The sequence below is a fragment of the Phoxinus phoxinus genome (genome assembly GCF_949152265.1).
Source record: "Phoxinus phoxinus genome assembly, chromosome: 16".
Lineage (NCBI taxonomy): Eukaryota > Metazoa > Chordata > Actinopteri > Cypriniformes > Leuciscidae > Phoxinus > Phoxinus phoxinus.
The window spans coordinates 12,933,752-12,939,751 of record NC_136891.1 but is presented as its reverse complement, the minus strand read 5'-3'; positions in this window follow the sequence as shown (position 1 = coordinate 12,939,751).

Sequence of the window (6,000 nt, the reverse complement as noted above, 5' to 3'; positions counted from 1 at the left end):
TTTCGAATCTAAAAATTAAATGGTATTAAAAACAATTGGACCAACCACTGCTGATTCCTATTGTATCTGTATCAGTGGATGATGTGTAGACAAATGTTTGTAGGCTACTTTGGAATTACTCAGTGCAAAAAAAAAGACATAAAATGTATAAAATATTGAAGCATACTGCATAATGTCTGATTCATTCTAGTAACATATATTGCAGTGAATTGTAAACAGAGGTAGAGGTAGAAGAAAGAAAGCATTTACAGAGGAAAACGTTGTATAAAGTTACCTGTTGTTAGTGTTTTTTAGGTCATTGTTTTGTGGGTGATAAAGCGTGTTTGTTGGCTGTCAACCTTTGCTAGTGTTCTGGAAGAACGTGTTGATTTGAGACATGTATGAAGTGATTTGGTGGGTTTTTTTGCATTTTGGATGTGAAATGAACTGCTGTGCCAGGCTGAAAGTTGGTTAGGAGAACTGTGTGAAGAGTTTTGAAAAAAGTGACCTAAGTATTGAGAAATGTATCCTAGCGACTGTAAAAAACTGTAATACTTTGAAGAGCCACCTTTTGCTTTAATTGCAGCCATTGATATTTTTGGAAATGTAGCTTTGCACACCTAGATTGGGGAATATTTGTCCATTCTTCCTTGCAGAATGGCTCAAGTTCAGTCAATGAGTTATGTGGTGAGCAGCAATGGTCTCCAAGTCCATCCACAGATTATCTATCAGATTTAAGTCAGGGCTTGGCCACTCAAGGACATTCCCTTTCATTTCTGACCAATCGCCCAGTCCCCGCTAAAGAGAAACACCACCACAACATTAACATGCTTCACAGTAGGGATGGTGTGTTTTGGGTGGTGTGCTGTGTTTGGTTTTTGGAGTTCAGTCCAAAAAGGTCAATTTTGGTCTCATCAGACAATCGCATCTTTTGCCAGATTCTTCCAGGTGTGTTTTTGCGTAGCTCAAACAAGACTGAGTGTGCCACTTTTCAGGAAAGGCTAATGAATTACTAATCACAACATTAACGTGTCTGAGATGTGAGCAATTGTCTTTTTTTACTCTCAACGGGGTCATAAAATGCATCACTAATTACTCAAGTGGTACCTATAGTCACTAGAGCTACTAGTGATCTGGACCATTATTTTAAAGTGAAAAAAATATTTTTAAAATAATGGTCCAGATCACTAGTACTGTAGTCCTTGAAGTTTGACTTATGCCGCGTTTCCACCGAAATTACCCAGAACAATTTGTCCCAGGAACTTTTTTCCCAGGAACTTTGTTTGCCCCAGACCGGTTGCTTTCTGCGTTTACACTGCAGTCTAAAGTACCGGGAAGATTATAAACTGCGGCAACTGCTCCTCCCAGTCTGCGACGGACAGTAATCAGTCTTGAGCGCCACATTTATTATAAGTATGGAGGAGATTCAAACTGTGCTGCAGTTGTTTGTGATGTATTAGTTTACTAACGAGGTAATTAACAAAACACCAGAAAAGAGACGAGCACTGATACTAAAGCGTGTTCAGAAAGCTCGTAATGCTATAAAATTAGACGATGCGGACATTGACCGTGAGATGGCTGGGACGAACACGCAGAAAAGTTCCTGTTACACAAATACGCTTAATAAAGCCTGAACCTCGTCGTCGGTCCAGCTGTGTTTTTTTTTTTTCATATTTGCAGACGCCAGACAGACAACTCAACTCTTACTGCATGAAGAACCGCAATAGATTTTAAAAAATGCCGGTTAAAATAAAATGCTGCGTTGAGTCATCCAATCAAAATGCGGCGTGACCACAACCAATCAGCATGTTCAGCGCACAAGTCCCACCCCCGAAAGTTCCTGAACTTTGAAAAAGTACTACCTCGCCAGCACAGGGACTTTCAGAGGGGAAATATTTACCCGGAACTTCATTTAGACCCTGGTTCCTGCGATGTAAACACACCGAGTACCACCCCAAAGTTCCTAGTTTCTGGGGAAAGTTCCCGCGGTGGAAACGCGGCTTAAGTACCACTTGAGTAATTAGTGATTCATTTTATGACTATATTCAGAGTAAAAATGATGACTGATTACGTCTCTTACGTTCTTTATAATTTGTCAGTTAGTTAATAGTTCTTAATGAGGTTAATCTCATTAACTAATTATTGTTTACCTAATAAGGAATTATCTCCTGTCAATTTTATATATTACTTACTGATTAGTTAAGCTTGTTTCTATAGTTAATAGTAGCTGAAGTGTTAATGTAGTACTACTCCTTAGTCCTGCGTTACTTGTTAATGACGGACCATTATTCTAAAGTATCACTGCTTGTGAGATAGTTGACACATGCACAGACCGACCAGTGTCCTTCAAAGTCCTTCAAAGTTGCCTTTGGCCTCTTGGTAGCTTCTCTGATCAATGTCCTCCTGGCTTGGTCATCCAGTCTGGACGAACGGCCTGATTGGTGGTGCCATGCGCTTTCCACTTCCTAATGATGCTCTGAACAGTGTTCAGAGATAAAGCCTTCGAAATGTTTTTGTAGCCTTCTCCTAACTTGTGCCTTTCTACAACTTTATCCCAGAGGCCTTTCCCAACCATGGTGAATTATTTGCAGTTCCATCTTCAAGAACCAGCTGGTTTTATTCTGAAGTGATCCAAACCACTACAATTGATGTCAGGTGGGGTCATTAGCCTGGTGTTTGATCTCGAAGTTAATTGGTTGCACCTGAGCAAGTTTATAATGGTATTATAGTACGTCTACACAACAACGATATGCTTAAAATGAAGAAGTTTTTCCTTGATCCTCGAAAACAACTAAAACGCTGTATTCTGCTGCCAGGCCACTAGATGGCAATGAAACACTATAGACTGAAGAAGTGTTTTTGTTGTTTACACGCAGACCACTATCACCATACCAGGTGCAAATCCAAGTATGTGCAGGCCTCAGCCTTATGTACCACGGAGAAGACGAAATAAGGATCTCTCCTCAGAAATAGGGCAGATAGCAAGATTCAGAAGGCGTTCTCCACACCAGACAGAGAACACACCACCTCGGGGTGAAGTCTACATTCCCTGGGCCTCAGCCCCTGCCTCAAAAGGATATCTGCTCTGATATACGAGACCATCAGTGTGTTGTCCGGAAGGACAGGCACATGGTGACCTCTCGGGTCTGACAGGAAGTATTGAGATTCTCGGAATACCGCCATCACTTCTAGCCAATTATGTGCCAAAAGGAGATGGTCCTGCCAAAGACCCTTCGCCGAGTGACCACTCATGATCACCCCCCACTTGTGAGGGAAGCATCCGTCGATAGCAAAAGCATCGACAAGAAGCCACCAACACTGGGCCTGGGTGAGGAACCAAGGTTCTTCCACATGACCGAGGCACGTAGGCATAGCCGCGTGACCTTGATCATGCGAAAACGGATTTCCCTCGGAGAAAACCCCTTGGTCCTGAGCCACCACTGCAGGGGTCTCATGTACAGAAGGCCAAAAGTAATTACGTTGGAAGCAGCTGCCATGAGACCCAACAGTCTGAAACTGTTCCACAGTGAGTGACTGGCCTAGTTTTACCCCATTTATGGTGAATCATTTATAATACACCTAGAAAAGTGGTCCTCTGAGCTGGGAGGAGCACACTCTTGGAGTGAGTCGCAACCCCAACATCTTTAAATGAGACAGAACTGCCATCTGCTCAGATTGAGCTAGGATCAACCAATCGTCGATATAGTATAATACGCGAATGTCCTGGAGTCTCAGAGGAGCCAGAGCTGCATCCACGCATATTGTAAAGGTGCGGGGTGATAAACCGAGGCAGAATAGAAGAACCCGATACTGGTATGCTTCGCCCCCGAAAGCAAACCTCAGGAACCTCCTGTGATGAGGATGGATAGATAAGAAAGCGTCATTCAAGTCTATTGTGACAGACCAGTCCTCGGGCTGAATCTGTGACACAATCATATTAGCGTAAGCATACTTTGAACATGAGATTCTGAAACCTGCTGTTTAATTGACGCAGGTCTAGAATAGGACGCAACCCCTCATCCTCTTTTGGAACAATGAAGTAATGGCTGTAAAACCCTGACTGTCTGCTGGGAGGAGGAACCCCTTCTATTGCTCCTTTTTGCAGAAGTGTCAGTACTTCCTGCTCCATAACCAGAGCCACTGTGGGGAGGACCCCTAGAAATCTGTGCGGACGAGAACCGAACTGAATTCTGAAACCCTTTTCTATAGTGTGTAGGACCCATTGAGAAATATGTGGCAGTAGTTTCCACACTGCCAGAAATTCTACTAAGGGCACCAGTCTCTCGAGACTGGCCTCTGGATTTGGTTGAACAGTCACTTCAGTGCCCTGAACCGGCGAACCGGCAGGGAAAAACCGAACTGACTGTTCTATGGGGACGCTGACATCTCGGTGCCCTGAACGGGGAACCGGCAGGGAACCACAGAACTGCCAGCACCCCAGAGGGCGCCGAGGAGCCCTCAGAAGCCTGCTCCCGCCTAGTAGTCTCAGGAACATTAGATCGGTGAGGAAGAAACCTCTGGAACGCCGCTGAATAGTTTATTTCTTTATTTTTTTCTAAAATGACTGCTCTACGACCCTCGGAGGAGGATCGTTTGGGGACGCTGACACCTCGGTGTCCGGAAACGGTGAACCGGCAGGAAAACCGAACTGGCAGCGTTGCAACCCTCCTCAGAGAGTCGCACGGCGAGGAGAAACGATTTCTCAAAACCGTCCCTACCCCGGAGGGGACCGCCCTCAGAATCCTGCAGCCTCGGCGTCAGGGCTTCTGCTGCGAGGAGCTTTAGTAGGCTGAGACTGCTCCCGCCCAGCAGTCTCAGGAACATTAGATCGGTGAGGAACAAACCTCTGGAATGGCGCTGAATAGTTTATTTCTTAATTTTTTGAAAGCGGAGTGTCCAGAAGAACAGACATATTTTATCTTTATTTTTCTTACATCAGAAAACTAAATATATATATATTTATCACTCCGTGGCCACCAGCAGGAAAACAACCGAACTGGCAGCGCTGCGAGCCTCCTCAGAGAATTGCCCCCCCTAAAGGACGCAGAGGAGAAACGATTTTGAATATACCGTCCCTCCCCGATATAGTTTATCTGTTGCGCGAGCCAATTCTCGAATAGCGTCAGTGCTGACATCCACACATTCATCCATGTCCTTTACCCACCAATGCTGCCTAATAATATGTATCTATTATTTATGATGACTGGTGGGTAACGTCGGGGTAATGATGACGCCGACTCGGAAGAGAGATAGCTAGTAAGCGTCTCTTTAACCCGAGGCACTGTCATAAAATGATATTTAATACCCATAACATTACTACAGTAGAAGTTTGGGAACAAACACATAAAATAGAAACCGGTTTATTCCACGATCTCAACACCTCAGTGTGGAGATAGGGAAAAAACGGCATTCCCCGACGAGGAGGCTGAGATATAGAGTTTTCCTTATATTCTCACTCTCATAATGTTCGGCTGGCCAGAAAATATTTAACTTAGCAACAGCACTAAATAAAACCTCCTTTCATAAGCTCCTCTTCCTTCAACAGAGTTATGAGCTGACTTATTTATTTATTCATTGAAAACTCATAAACATCTGCCTTATTCATTATATATATATATATATTTTTTTTTACAAAACACTAACGATACCAATTCCTCGGAACTGGAACTGCTTCTCCCTGAGATAAGGCACTGGATCTAACAGGTGAAGGCAGAGATAGGGTGGTGCCCGTCTCAAACCCCGCTGTTAGATCCATTTGCGATCCTCAAGATACGTGTCGCCGCTGTGCCTCGGCAGTAGCGGGACCCGCGCCTCGGGGAGCGCGCAACGAACCGCCCTCCTCGAAGAACGCCCGGTGGGAGCGAGGCGTCCAAACAGACAACCTCTCGCAATGTTCACAGTCAGCCCCCTCGAGAACTGACTGGGCATGCTCTACTCCTAAACAAGCAACGCAAAGCTGATGCGTGTCCCTACCCAAGATAAAATGAGGGCAGGGAACAACACCAATTTGAATTCTTGTTT